The following is a 16,733-nucleotide window of genomic DNA, read 5'->3' as shown; positions in this document are numbered from 1 at the left end:
TTTTTTGTTTTATTTTAAATCACTTTTGTTTCTTTTCATTCACGTTTGGCATGTCTCGAAAACTGATCTTGTTTTGAGCGCTTGAAACATGTCGACTGTTATTTCCTGTTTATATGTTTTTAGAAGCGAACAAAATTTTTAATCTTGTAAAATCTTTGTTATAATTCAAAAATGGAGCGTTTACATTACTTTTAACCAAATAATAAAAAAGTTTGATAAATAAATAGCCGAAAATACGTCCTCACTCAATTTTTTTATAACAAATGAGCATCTTTAAAGTATATTTAGTAGGGATGCACAACCTTTTTGAGTGAAAGGCCACATGCACAGCTGTTTACCCAACGAAGGGCCGCAAGCCAAAGTACTTAGACAAACATGTTTAGTAATTGTAAGTAGTGATTGCTGTATAAGCATCATCGCTCTAGGCACTAAATTCTTTTTATCAGTTTACCTTTTAATATGTTGGCATGAAATTAAATATTTTTAAACTTAAACGTTTAAGTAATCAGTTTTGAACTTTTTTATTTTAAACAGTAACAAACTTCAAAACTGATTACTTAGAAAATAAAATACAATCAGAATCAATATGCCAGGGAAAAAAATTCAGATAAATTCAAATAATTAAAAACAATGAGAAAATTCATGTTTTTTTTATCTCAATACATAATACTAAAGTCCATTTAAACATAAATTTTAACATGAAAAATTTGTTCATAGATTTAAATTTAAAAAAAAAATATTCTAGTTATTAAAATTAATGCAAGTTAAATACTTTGATTTAAAAAAAGTTCCTAGGGTTAAAAATGTTTAAAATTAAAACCCTTTCAGCTTAGAATAAGATTCAACATTTATTAAGGAATATACTTAAACTTTGAACGATTTATTTTAAAAACAAATTATAAGAGGCAAGGGGCTGAGAAAGGAAAGAAAACATTAATTTTGAAGGAACTATTTTCCTTAATAATAAAAAACAAATAAGATACTTGTTTACAACTCTTTAGGACCAATACATTAACATAACACTATTTACAATTAATACTCATGTATCAACAATAAATTAAAATTTACATTACTTCATGATACTTATCTTGATTACATTTTTTTTACAGTTAAAATTTGATATACAAATCATTTCCCAGCATATCATTATAATTGGTATAAAATAGCCCACTTAGGTAGAAAATGGTTTAAAAAATTTCTTCATGGTTATCCTGCAAATTGCAAAATTTTCAAAAAGTGTGATGGTTTTATCTACTTGATCATGTGATAGCTTTTTCGGATAATTAAATTAAAATTTAATGATTTTGTTTAAAGACTATTCCTCAATTTTGAACAAGCCAAATTCATTTTGTAAAACAGTCTTTCGACAGAAGCTGTTGCTATGAGCAGTATTAAGCCTAAGGCAAACAACTCAATCAGTTTGGGAATCGAGAACAGTAACAAGCTATGATTTTGTAAACGCCATAATACGAATCGCTATTTATGATTTGAAATTTCGTGAATACGAGTCGCAAGGGATGATTTTTAGATTTCGTTCATGTAAATACGAAATGCGGTTTTTAGATCGTGTGAATACGAATTACGATGTGCGACTTTTATATTAATTACGATTTATAGAATTAACGGCCAAAAAATTTTTTAATAAACGTTCGAAAAAATTCTTATCTGTGTTGAAATTGACACAGAGCACAGTGATTATTTTAATGAACGATTCAAAACTCGCGTGCTGTGAAACAATAGTAATAAAAATATTACTATTGTTTCTTAAACCGTGGGGAAAAGCGTAGAAATAACTTCTGTAAAGACCATTAAAATCCCTTTATATTGACAATGAAATCGGCATATATATAGAGTGTCAAAAGTGATGTATTAATGCGGGATTCGAAAATTAAAGTGTCGTAATAGCGTATAAAAATATTGGGATTTTCAAAACCTTGTAGAAATGTGTAGCAATAATTGCCAAAGTAACGATTCGTAAATAATTTGATTTGCTATAAAATCGTCACAAATAAGCCACGTTAAGAATGGTTATCTAAAAGAGCGATTCGTTATTCGCTGTTCATAATAATATATCGTGCTAAAAATATCCAAAGTTTAAAAACCACGCGAAATGCGTCACGATAACTTCAGAAAAAAGGATCAAAAGTCATTCAGATTTGCGATGAAGTTCGCCCAAATAAAGCGTTTCATAACTTTCAAGACGTTAGTACATAGTTCGATTTCATAAAAAAATCGCGATTTCTACAACTGCGTGAAAATGGGTAGCAATAATTAGCGAAAAGTCATTGAATTTACGGCGAAATTGGCACACACGAAGAGCGTCAAAAATATTGGAATTTTTAAAACTATGCGTAAATCCGCAGCATTAACCATCGGCAAAAAAAATCGAAAAACTAATAGTTGAGATTGGGTGCGCAATTAAAAAATTTTCGAATTTTTTTAATTAAAAAAAAAAAACACTCGATATATTTTTTGTTCATTTTGTTCAGGTTGCAGCCGCCGGCCGCACATAGAGAGTTGACGCTCCGCATGTTGCGTCCCCTACCCTACTTCAGACAATCAAAGATAAATTTCTTTAAAAGAGTTTGATGATTTTTTTAAAAGATGCCCAGCATACATTTGTCCGGTATTCCCTACAAAGCCTGCAAAGTGATCACACAGACCCATTTGGGCAATATTTTCAAAATTAAAAAAACGGAAATATTTATAATTTAAAAGTTCATCAAATAATATAAAATATAGAAGAGTTTTTAAGCAGTAATAAAAAAATTGCATTAACAAAAAAATAATTTCTTTCTAAAATTGTGATAATTTGCCTTTGAAATAAATGAAAAAGTATGCAATAAGCGTTTACTTGTGTGATTATTAAAGAAATGCAGTTTTCTTGTAAATGAAAATGGGACATCTTACTTATCCTACCTAACACCACATTCAAGTTCATTTTAGACCAAGTATATAAATTCTATAAAATGTAATATTATTTTCATTGAAATATGCTTATATTACATTCATTAAGACACACACAAAATTTCGCGTATAAAAAATTATATTTTATTTAAGAAATAGAATGGGGCGTAAATAGGCACCATTCACCTAATCAATGAACAAACCATTTAGTTGAACGCTTGTTTTTCACTGAAATTTTTTGTAAATTTTTTTTATTCACTCACTTGCAACTTTAATCCATCATAAAAACGTAACGAAAAATCTCAAAAGAAATAATTACACATTTTCGCACAAATGTCAATAACCGTTATAAGTTATAAAACAAAACTTTAATAGCTTAAAAATTTCTCAACAGAAAGTGTTTACTCCAATTGAATTACTATTAATTTTTGGTTGTCTTAAGAACCTTTGATAACAGCAGAAAAATAAAAGTAGTGGAAAATATACATCACATTGTTATTAAAAAATATTTATTGAAATGTTGCGTTTGCGTAACTTTGGCCGAAAATGGGTTAAAATCAATTGGAATTTTAATGTAGACCACACGAAATTTTAGACCAAAGTAAAAACAAAATTAAGACAATTGAAAGTGATAAAAAGAGAAATTGAGTCAAATAAGATGGATTGCGCTAGACTTAGGAATGAACTGGACCTTAGGACTTAAAACTTTTTTACCAAAAAAAGGTCCCTATCAAAAATATTAAATATCTACTTTAAGATATATCCGAAAAGTAAATATTTCATGATAAAAATAAAAATATAATTTTTTTTCCAATCAGTAATAATTTTATAAACTATTAAAATCAAACTATCCAGATTAGCAGTCATATTTATCAAAGGATTCATAGTAATCAGATTCATAATAATCAAGGAACGTAATATGAAACAAAACATTTTTCTTTCGTACTACACATACATTCATAATTTTGACTGGATAATTGAAAATAACATAATTATCATAGACACCTGAATAGTATGCGCAGTGCACAAAATAAAAAAAATACATTAAAACTCCTTGAATAACTCTTGATTTAATGATCGGTTCTTCGCCTTCAAAGACTCAATATTAATGATTCGAAAGAATTAAATAAGCTGATTATATGGAGAACCCGATATTTTAAGTTACAAAAATCAGATGCGAAAACGCACTTTCTTACCTAACGAAGTACTCTTATGTAGAGCAGAGGTATTTTTAAAAAAGAAATTTGAATTTTTGATGGGGGTAGCCGTACTTCTAATAATTCCGCAGGGGAGCAATCAAAATTTAAGACTATTTAATATAAAATCACTTCTTTGCATAATTCGCTATATCTCAATAAATGTTTAAGCATATTTCACATTTTTGCACATAAAGATAAAACTCATTTATCCGAAAATAATGAAATGTAAAGAATAATTTTAATTATTTTTTTACTATATAATTTTATAGCAGTTTAAAAATGTTTTAATTGTAAGGAATCTAGATTTTTACATAACTTTGAAGTATTTAATTTTAAATGACAAAATACAAAATTTAAATGAAATCGGAATGAATGTTATCGAGAAATAAAATTCAGCTAAACATTTTTAAAAAGGGATTTCTCAAAAGCTATTTAACCGATTTTATTCAAATTTTTTTGCCATTTGAAATAACGTAAAATTGTAAAATGATTTGTATACCTTACAACCTAAAATTCATTATTTTTAAATAAATTTATAATAAAAATAACTTATGAAATATATATATATATATATATATATATATATATATATATATATATATATATATATATATATATATATATATATATATATATATATATATATATATATATATATATATATATATATATATATATATACATACACAGTAAAACTTGTGTAAGTTGACCACTTGTGGTGCATTGTTTTAGTGGTCAACTTAGACAAGTGGTCAACTTATAGAGGGGGTGGGTCATTGTTTACTTTTTCGTTTCCTATATCATGTTGCTATATATTTAATTTTTTTTTTTTTACTTGACTTAAAAATTTTATTCAGAAAATATGCAAATGAATATCTTAAGAAATGTGTTTAAACCTGAATGATCTTCAATCTGATACATATAATTCTAATATTTAACTAATTTTTTCTAAAAAAATTGTATTCGTTAGTTATGCATGTGGAGTGTTTAATAAGTGTAATTTCTTAAAATATCAAAATACGAAAACATGTAATTTGAAAACTTTAACAAAATAAAATTATTTGAACATTTTAAAATTTATTTACTACACTTAAAGATCAAAGACCATAAGTAAAGGATCAAAGCATATTGCAGAGCATTCACTTGTTCAAATGCTCACTATTACAACTGGAAGAGCAACTTTTCAACTAACACACCTGTTTTCAATGAACGGATGAAAGAAATGGTCAAAAGCTGACCCTTTACAGTTTCCCCTGAGGGTCAACTCAAAAAAGGATTTAGATTAGCTTTTTACACTATTTCACCAAACAAGTGAAATTTTAACATACATTGCAAAAATGACAGAAAATTTTCTGAATTTTTTTTTCTGGTCAACTTATGAGGGTTTTAGAATAGAATTTCATAATACTCCTAGACAAAATTGACTTATTTCAGTGGTCAACATACAAGATAGGCAGGTGGTCAAGCTACAAAGGTTTTGCTTCTTTATATTATATAGGAAAAATTCCGTTCTTGATAATTGAGGTCAACTTATGCAGGTGGTCAACTTGGCAGGTTTCACTGTATATATATATATATATTTGTATGTTTCAAGACGCAGAATGTTATTGCAAATTTTTATCAAATACTAGAAAGAAATATAAACGAATGAGTTATTAATGCGAGAATTAAAACGATTAGTTAATAATATAACGCAATGTGTCCCAAAGTGTGGCACGCGTACCCCCAGGAGTACGGGAACAGTTTAACGGGAGTACGCGTTTTTATGCGAAATATCTTGCAACAAACGAAAATTTAAAAAACAAATTATTTAGAAACAAATCTAGCCATGAAAATTTACGATTAAGTAATTTTCTATGGGCTATTTTTTGCAGAGCTTACAGTTAATAATTATTAGTGTCAATAGTATTAGTGGTACACAGCGTTACGAAAAATTTAGAAAGGGTACACTAAAGTCATAAGTTTGGGAAATACTGACATAACGAATAGTTATTAATTCGATGCATACATCAAAATTTTTTAATTTCGTGCATTCCTCTATCTAAGACTGAATGGATCATCTTTATTTTTCAGAATATTAAATGTGATATACTATGGACATAGATGGTGCCACTTGTTAACAAGAACTATCGTACTCCCAGTGCCACAACAGCAACTGTATAGTTATGTATCAAAAAGTGAAGTGAAATGTCTGCTATATGATAAATATATTTCAAATTATGATGTCAAGCAGGTTACCTTTATTAGTTTAAAATATATGCTGATATTTCGAAGTTAGTTTATTATCAGTTTTAGAGTCGCTTGAAATTAATTCATAGTTGATTTTAATGTCTCAAAAAATCATTTAAATTTGGATTGTTTTAGAAGTTTAAGACAAACTGCAAAACTGCAATGAGCAATTAGGATTAATCATGTTTTTGCTCTTAGTTGGTTCTCTTCCATTTATGGTGCAAATACAGTTATTTAATTTACGTTATGAATCATATGATGAATAGTAAATAGTGGTCCTTCTTTATTCATAACTTGATTTAAAATTAAAGTTCTATCTTCAGTCCAAAATTAAGATTCCGTTATAACTTATTGAGTTAGCGATATCAATTAAAAAATGTCAGAAGTACATGTGTTAGAATCGATTTAAGATTATTGTTTAAAAAAATGTGAATAGGAAATGTTACAAAATCTTGTAGAGATTCGTGGTGGGAGCGCTCGTCTTCCAATGAAAATAAACCGGGTTCGAATCCCAGCAATGGCTGGTCGATATGAACTCCGTACCCGGCTCGCACCGACCACAGTGCTGACGTAAAATATCCTCATCGGTACACGGATCAGGGGTTAGAATTCTCTTGCAGTCAGGCTAATCGTGGGAGTTTTTTGTGGTTTCCCTCTTCATGTAACGTAAATGCGGGTCAGTTCCTTCTAAAAGTGCTCCATAAAGGCAAAATTTCTTACAATATTGGATCCAGGAGAGGCTTGTTTACTGGATTGGGTTTAATATCACAAGGATACGGAGTTTAATATTAGTAGTCTTAAGCCCATAATTGGGTCGGCTGTTCAAAGACGGTCATAAAATAATATAAAATATTAAAAAAAATCTTGTAGAATATGTATGACAAAATTACTGTACAGAAGTTTGCTTTCCGGGTTTTTTTAAAGCATTTTCTTTTATTTATATCAAATAATTTGTTTGTATGCCTGTACTTCACTCAAGTTATTTTGCTATTAAACAAAGTTGGTAAAATATTTTTTTTAAATGAGTGTGATATAAGTACTAATAGCCTATTTTGCACTGCGTTTCGTACATTGATTGGTAAATTAAGTATTTTCTATCAAATGTCAATTTTGCATTCATAATTTTATTTTAAGTAATTGGAATTGATTTACAATAAACGTATGGTTTAAATTCTATTTAAACTATTCGTAACAACCATGTAAACATTATAAACAATTCAACCGGAAAAACTCGTTCAAAAATTATGATTCAAATCTGTTTCCGTAATTTTTGAAATTTTAAAAAAACAATTTCAATAATATATCCCTTGTTAATAAGCCAGCAATTTCGAAACAAAATTTGCAATTTTAACACTATTCAAACTTCACAGAAGGAAAATTTAAAAATCTTACGTTATTTTAATTCTTCAGGGCGTAGTAGTACTTTTTTTCCGTCACACTTTAAATTCTATAAACTACCTGTAAGAGATATTTAACGTATATTTTAAATGTATCTTCACTTAATCGTATTCGAATCCAAACTAGACATAGAAACATAATAATTCAAAACAATATTCACGCACGTTGCAACAAGTCATACTCATGTTCGCCCTTAAAACATTTAGCTGCTTACATACCTATGATAGAAATACACAAAAAAATGATATATTTCTTAATATTTATTTTTAAGAAAATATTGTAAGAATTATATTTTGCAAAATGCATTTTTCCAACATATTTCAACTAATAGTAACATAAAATTCAAAAATACGACTTTCGTGTTCAGTTTATTACCCTGAATAAATTCAATATTATACATAACTAAAGTTTTTATAAATGAATAAGTATTTAAATTTTTGCAGTTTTTCAGGGAGAATGCTTTAAAAATTAAAAAATATAAGCAAATAAATCGTTAAGAATTATTTTCGTCTCAAAAAAAAAGCTTAAAATTCTGTTGTTTCTAATGCCACTTGCCAATACCTGCAAAACCTGCTTGGTGAAACTAAACGAATTTAAGGCAAATGGGTGTTTCTTGTGCTTCAGTGACGCCATCCATGGCCAAATATACGAATTCAGTCACACACACGTCATAGCCCATTTACAGCCCATCTATTCATTTATTCATCCATAGATCGTAATTTTGACCTGAGCGATCAATCTCCAATTCATTTTTTGTATTTTGTAACCGTCGTTGAACAGTCGACCCCATTTGTTAGATTTGTGACTACTAATGTTCAACTCCGTAGCCTTGTCATTTTGAACCAATCCAGAAAAAAAGGAAACTCCTGGATCAGTACCCCCAGAGGTATGATTTGTTTTTTGAACATAAAAGATTTTGTGACCCGACAGATATAACGTGCACCAGTCACTATTTACTATACGGGAAGTCTTCGGATCGTGGTGATTTAACCCACGACCTCTTGGACAACCAGATTTACCTGGCTCTACTTAAAATTCCATATCTTAAATATTTCCATTTCCTATTTGGGATCAGACTTTCAGGTGAAAGAATATCCAAAAAGTTTTTACGTATGTATAGATATTTCTTATATATAAACCAGTATACTTATAATGCAAAATGACATAACAAAATAGTAATTTTTGAGTAAAAAATACCAATTCTCAAACCAAATATCTTTCTCTGTTTGCATTATATCAAAAAGTTAACACAAATTTGTCAGAAATAAGATTAGAATAAAACAACTTTGTCGACAACGAAATACTTAACTCTTTGTCAAGTTTTGGGTCAGCTAAATCCTGTTATGTGAACTCTGCCGTCATAATCAATCCGGCCTCTTTTTGAGTCACGTGAAGTTATTTTCGTTTTAAGCTAATTTCAAGTTATGATTTTAATAAATTCATGTCAATTTTGAACATGCTCAGTTGATTTTCGAAAGTTTTAAGTCATAGACTAGTCAAAATAATCCACATTACTCGATTACCCTACGTATACAGGTTGCTCGTTTTTAATATTAATTTTACCTCCTTCCGTGTTCCTTTATATCTCAAGAACTTTTAATGAAAATTAAAGAGATTCTGTACAAAATTATGAAATTTGTTTATTCATAGATAATTCAATGCAAAAATGTTTAATAATTAATTTTTTTTATTATTTTATTTAAAGATGATCGAAGAAATTTTGATTTGTAAGGTATACATTTTTTTAAATAAATTTTAAATAAATCAATTTTAAATGGTGAAATATGAAATTTGGGGAAATCGGTCAAATAGTTCCTAAGAAATTGAATTTTGAAAAAGTCGTAATTTTAAAAATACGTAAGTCGTATTGTTTGAAAAAGTCTTATATTTGAAAATTGATTTCTCAGGAACTATTCGGTCGATATCGCTCAAATGTTATATTTTCCCATTTTAAGTATTAGCATAATTTAAAATGATGCAAAAATTGAATACCTTTAATTTCATTTCTTTACTATTGCTAAATAAAAAAAAGTAAAAGATAAAAAATATTTACTAAAAGTTTTATTTTGCTAAAAATTATTTCTTGATAAACGGAGCTTATGTGTGGATTCGCTTAAAAAGTTCAAGATGTGATGAAATACGTAAAAAGTAAAATTAACATTAAGGGGTTCAAATTCAGGACCTGTATCCTGTCCTAACTACTGGAAACTTATTTCTCCGACTGCGGCTACCTCCTATTCGAATGCGCAAAGAAAAAGATATGTTTATTCAGAGAAAGTACGTTTTTGTGTCTGATTTTGTTATTTAAAATATTGTCTGCACTAAATTAATTAGCATGTTTGAAGTCGACCCCTCGAATCATTGAGATTGAGACCAAGAACGTGAGGATCCAATCATTAGATCAAAAATTATTTATGGTGGTCTATTTATTATTTTTTTGCGCACTGTGAATCAAATTCTTGGTAATAGCAGCAGTAGTTTTCCATTTGTGCTGTAGTTTTGGAAAAAAAAGGGAACAAGCATTGAAAAATTTACATTTTTGGACAAAACACGTGAAGATTTCAAAATTAATAAAACATGAGAATTATTATCTTACCTGTATTTTGTTTTACTACGTTATACAGCTCTTTTAACGTCTTACCTCCTTCCTATAAAAAATAGTTGCTTTAGTAAAACCATAGTTCAAAAAAAAAAAAAAAAAAAAAAAAAAAAGACAGCAGTCTAAATAGTTCAATCAAAAATGCCGGGTATGTTACGATTCCTTCCGAGGTTGGGAAAAATTGGGTTCCATCTCCAGACGTATCCCCCTATGTGTTTTTCAAATTCCGATAGTTTGATTAAGATATTATAATATACATACTCTAAATTTAATTTATCACTTTACATGCTCAGTGTGTGAAAATTTAATTGAAAAACCACATGGTTTTTCTTTTGCCTTTAAAACCTTTTTATTGACAATTTTTTCCATTTGGTTTCTCATGCTCAAAATATCACATTTAAGATCCATTAGAATTTCAAATTTATTTTTGCAACTCATTTTTTTCCAGAAATGGTTAAGTTTTAATTCCGACACTTTGATGTGATCTTATTACGAGTAGCCCGTTTCGAAATTGAATGCTGATCACATTTAAACGAGCTCAAATCACGTTACGTAAATCCATATCGCTTAAAGAATTTTTAGTCCAATTTCACATGGTATTAAAAACTCAAATATCTTTAACATATTATGACACTCAGGGACGTACTTAGGGTCTTAGCAGCCTTGGGCGAAACATTGAGGCATTTTGTCGTGGTTAATAAATATCAGATTTTGTTTAACTAAGCATAAATTAAACATATTTTCTTTTTATTCCAATTATTATTTTTAATTTTTTAAAACTGCTTTCGTATTTAACGATCAAAAATCTGACAAAATGCATAAAGTATATAGTTTATATAGAGTATATAGTTTATATAGTTTTTAATAATATTTAACTAAAATTTTTAATAGTACTAATAATAAAAAAAGTTTATTATTTATTCATTCCAAACTAATTGCTGAATAAATAAGCTTACTTAGCCAGTTATTTTTTTTCTTCAAATAAAACTCAGAACATTAAACTGGCTAGATTCAGACTGGCGTAGCCAGATTTCACAACAAAAAACAAGCACCTTTTAAGTACTTTTTAAGCACGCAAAAAATATTTGTAATCACTTTCCAACAAAAAAAAAATTGCTAGGATCTGTGCAGGAATAAAAATTATTTTTTCTGTCGTTTAAAGTTCTTAATTAACATAAAATCAATAAAATTCGAAAACATTTTCAAAGACTTTACATAATCATAATAAAATAACTAGTTTCTGATAAATATTGCAGAAAAAATTTTGAAAATCATGCAATTTAGAGCGACAATCGACATGGCGGAGGAAAAAAAAATATGTTTATAAAGGATAGAAAACTAAGCACCTTTTACAAATCTCGAATAAAAAAGCACCTTTAAGGGCTTTTAAAAAACGCAAATCAAAAATAAGCACTTTTTAAAAACGCTACTCACCCTGTTAAAGAATAGCAAAGGCAGAGAACCAACTTGTCGAATGAAAATTATATATGAAATGAATAATGAAAATTTATAATATAAAAGTTACATTCTTATCCACTTTTAAGCTCTATACACAAAAAAAAATATTTTGTTTCTTAATTTATTAACTTATTCCTTTGCGGTGCTTGCCACTCTCACCAGTTTTAACCTGTAATTTTCACCAGTTTTTTCCACCAGTTTCTCACCAGTATTTTTACTTCCTCCAGCTTTAAGTTTTTGAAGAAAAGATAACACTGTGATAAACATCCTCCGTCGGGAGAAGAACTGGTATTTATCTTTCTTCTAACCTAGCTTTGTCGCATAATGAATGCAAAATATTTAAGTTGGTTAATAATGTTTATTCCTTCGTTAAAGTTGGAATCCCTGGTCAAATTATAAGTCGCAATGTAGCTTTTTTAATAATTACATGTTTTGCACGAGTTTATTTTATGTTTAAAATTACATTTAATGAGTTTTCATTCTAGAGATCTCTATTTACTTCCTATTTATATTTATTTTTAATGTATTGCATTACAATGTTAATCAATTGATACACTAATGTAAGCCTGAGCAAACCGGTTTCAGTCGCTTTGTCGCGTGTGTTAGTTGCAAACGTGTTTTTGTGACTTTATGTGCTGCGTTTATATGTTTTACAGTTTTGTAATACGCAGTTATTTGCTTATTTTGTTTAAATAATCAATTGGAAAACTTAAATAACGTGTAAAAAAAGCCGGGATAGCCTGGTTGGTAGGGCACTGGGCCCTTGTCCACGAGTTTGCGGGTTCGATCCCCGCCAGCCGAAGATTCCTCGTGTAACAAATGGTGACTGATGCACGTTAATTCTGTCGAGTAGCAAAGTCCTCCATGTTCCCAGAACAAATCAATACCTCTGGGGGTTCTGATCCGGAAGTTTCCTTGTCTCCTGGATTGGGTTCCAAAATAGCAAGGCTACAGAGTTGAACATTAGTAGTGGTGAACCCAAAATCGCGTCGGCTGTTCTACTACGGATATAAAATAAAACACGCGTGAAAAAAAGGCGATCTTTCATCACGTAAAGAAGCTGAAGTAAAGGCCTCGTCAGTGCTTAAATATTTTCAAACCACGAAATATCACGAAGATTGAAGGTTTCTGAGGTCAGCGAACGACGCATAAAGAAGAAAATTGAGTCAGGGGTTCGAATTGAGGCCGAAACGAAAAATAAGACGAGGCAGAATCTTACAGCGCGTCTAATAATTTGGCCAAAGACTGCATACTGATATTTTGAATAAATTGTTCTGAGAGAATTTAAACTTTTATATTCTCTTCAGTGGCTCGTTAAAAGCTATCTTCTTGGGAAAATTATTAGATTATTCTACGTGAATTATTGGATCGTATACTACGTGGCGACGATTCACGTTGGTTTTTATGGTCATTCGTTTGGTTTAATTACGCAATTTGTTCCCCTTAGTGATCAGGTTTTTCATTGTTAGTATTCATTTTTATATAAATTTGATTCTAAACTTAAATACATGTCAAAATTACTTTAGTACATCACAAGATTAAACTAATTATTATTTCAAGTTGAACATGCCAAACGAAATTGAGCAGAATTTTACAGAATCTCTATTTGCACGTATACCTGTTAAACTACCACCAATATGGAACAATGATATTAAATTTTTGTTTGTTCAGGAGGTTTGATTAGTCAGGAATTTCTAACGACCAAACGAAATATAGCAATATTATAGCAGCTACCTACCCAGAGACTTTAATCGGCAGTTTCAGATATTTTGTTTAATCTTTCAGCTGTTAGTAAATACACTCATGGACAAAAAAATTAGCTCCCCAAGAAGGAGTCGTCAAAATGAAACGAATGTTTACTTACGTAATGATTACTTTGATATAAGTAAATGATTATAAAATCAAAGAAAAAGGACCACGCAGCTTTTCTAATCATTTGCATATCTCCCCGACATGTACCTTCATTGCAAGTTTCGTTGCGATCCCGTAATTATTTCTTGGTGCGCTAATTTTTTTGTCCATGAGTGTATAATACTTTTAAGGTAAGTCTTATTGCTGAATTTATAGACTCTTTTTGATCACCGACGATGGGCGGACGCTTGGTTTTCGAGCCCTGGATTGAGCAGCTCAAAAAACTTTTTTAAAAACCATTAAATAATCTTTTTTCTTCGCTAAATCCTCACAAAAACATCATGTAATAGTTGAAGGCATCTCCGGTGAGTCCTTTCCGGCCTCTGGGAGGTCTATTTTTCTATTTTTAATCTTTTGATTTCCGATGTTCCGTTGATCTAGGCTTAGAGCATCAGATCGCCATTTTAACATGTCATCCACTGCAAGTGGTAATCATCACTACTTTTGGCTTAAATCTTTATCAACTTATTGACTCTTTCTCTAATTAAAAACATTTCATTTCAATCCTCCATGCGATTTTCTATTCAGATATAATAACTTTTTATTTTCCGGTGGTCTGGCACTCTAATTATTAGTATCTAAAAAAAAAAATATTTTTCGACGCGAGCGGGAAAAGGCGTCGCTGTGTTAAATATTGCCAATTGTTAACTCTGACTTTGGACACTCAATTTAATATCTTAACATTTTTATTTCTGCCTAAATTTCTATATGTTGTTCCCCCAACTGTATACAATTGCTCGACACCCTGTTTTAAATCTTTCTACCATTCATTGATTTTATAAAATTTTTAAAGAGACTTCACTTTCCCAAGTTATTGGTGTTCTATTTATTCCCCATAACAAAAGTAAACAATCTTTTTGATTTGAAATACAGCCAAGTGCTTCAAATCACGCCATATCCATTATTTTTTTAATTATTTAATATAATAATAGGCATTCATTGTAATAGCTTTTCTTATTCTATGCTGTTTTTCAGTTAATGCCAGAGTCAGTTTTTACAAACCTTTTTTATATTGTTTTTTATTGTGCATATGTTATTTCAGTTCATCTATATATCATCTTACATAGGTTGGGGCCATTATTTTTATCTTTTAGTGCTCCTTAATATATGTCTCATTAAATAATTATCAATACTGTCTCTGAGTGCTTTCTTTTGGTTTTTTTTTACGCATTTTTATAATATTTTTTCCCACATACTATTGTTCAAGTTAATTCAGCATACTTATACATAGCTTAAGGCCTTCTAGCCATATCTTGTATTAGCTTACCAAAAGATTATGAATACTATCAACTAATGGAACACCCAGGTCAACTAATCAACAACGGTATTTAATATCTTTGTCAAAATAGTAATGGTCCATGCTATATATTATTACATTATTTATTACGTTTTTTGATTCCACTATCTCTGGCCAAGTGTTTTTTTCCAACTTTCACCATATTTAGGCTTTCAGTAATTGCTACCTAACATAGCGATGGCCTCAGCCCTGCATTACGCTTCTTGATTTAACTTTCTACGACCAAATGCTATTTAGTACCTCCTTTAGTGCGTTTTTTCTATATTGCCAATTCTGATACATTATTTGATGTTTTTAAATTATCACATCTGATTCTAGTTAATCTTCTAATAGGCTACTTTTTTACTCGTTTGCCACCACCAGTGTATTTAATCATGTATGATTAGTTTGTCTCAACCATTGGAGTATCTCATCCCCGTCTAGCTCCGCTTTTTATTTTTAACGCTTTTTCCTAGATTTTTAATCTATTTCTAGCACCGGCTTCAACATCTTCCTCTTTTTCAGTTTTATCATCGCAACTAATATTTTATTAATATCCCTAATTGCTTTCAAAAATTTTTTTAGTACTCCAGTCACTCACTTTTGTCTGACTGGTGGTGGCAGACACTAGCATCAATGGAACACCGAAATTTCTCCCCAAACTTTTAGACCTTACTTGATATGACTCTCCCTGCGTAACTGGATGGGACTCATCCCAGCCACTAATTGTTAAAAGAAAAAAAAACTAAGTTTCCTTCTTTATTTTTTTCCATTGATTATTACTGACTTTTCTTCCTGCCTTCATCCAAACTTTGCATATCTTTTAACATGGACAATCTTACTTTTGCCGAAACTTCCGCCACGCCTTCCAGATCAACAAGATCTCGACGTAGACAACCATACTCCATCCCAAGATCTGACAGTCAAATCTCACCGTCAGTTATTGTTGATCTCACATTTGCATATGACCAAACTCCGATGGTACCTAACGATTGCATCACTGCTGGTACTTCAATTTCTCCCAACGTAAATGTTACAAGTATGTCTCAGACAAAGTTAGATATCGAACGCTTGCTTCAAATCATCGAAAAAAACTTAAATTACAGCAATCGCAATAAAATCATTCTCCCTCACGAACCAAGAATGGCCTGTGTAAATGCTATCCAACAAATAAGGAAAATAACATCTGAACATGACACACATGACGTGACAACTTCTACAAAATCTCTAGCATCCATAAAAGAGAAAATTGATGACATCAGACGAAAACTTGACGATGACTCAACTAACGATCAATCCTACAATTCATTAAATCAAATTGATGAGAAATTAAAAATCATCAACACAAGACTTGAGAAATTAGAGATGTGCTCAATTGTTAAAGTTGACGTTACAAAAACAAAATTACCACCCAAACCTATAATCGTCAAATCACAAGAATATTGCACCACTAACGAGATTGTAGAGAAGCTCATCCAGGAACAACCAAAATTACCAATCAAAAAAGTATGCAAAAACAGCAAGATGCTAGAGTTCAAATTCCATAATACTCAACAAGAAGAAAAAGTTTTAACCACGTTACAGAAAACTGGTCTACAATATCAAGAAAAGGATGTAAATCTTTTCTCACTAATCCTACTATACACCCCACGACTTTCACATATAACGAGATAATTGACGAAATAAAGATAAATGGAGATTTTAATCCAAACTACGATGTCATAAAACTAACTGAAAACATACCTCATAAAAGAGA

General features: G+C 29.9%; 1 long non-coding RNA gene across 1 annotated transcript in view; it reads right to left on the bottom strand.

Moving 5' to 3' along the window:
- The window catches only part of LOC107457508 (uncharacterized), a 75,719-nt gene that overhangs the window by 35,968 nt on the left and 23,018 nt on the right, over positions 1-16,733 (bottom strand). The window contains exon 3 of the long non-coding RNA XR_015435970.1: positions 10,330-10,381. This is a non-coding gene — a long non-coding RNA (uncharacterized LOC107457508). The remainder of the gene's footprint in view (positions 1-10,329; positions 10,382-16,733) is intronic.

Source organism: Parasteatoda tepidariorum, chromosome 8 (assembly GCF_982258835.1).
Source record: "Parasteatoda tepidariorum strain Cologne lab strain chromosome 8, Ptep-v5.0, whole genome shotgun sequence".
Lineage (NCBI taxonomy): Eukaryota > Metazoa > Arthropoda > Arachnida > Araneae > Theridiidae > Parasteatoda > Parasteatoda tepidariorum.
This window is presented reverse-complemented; position numbering and strand designations above follow the sequence as displayed.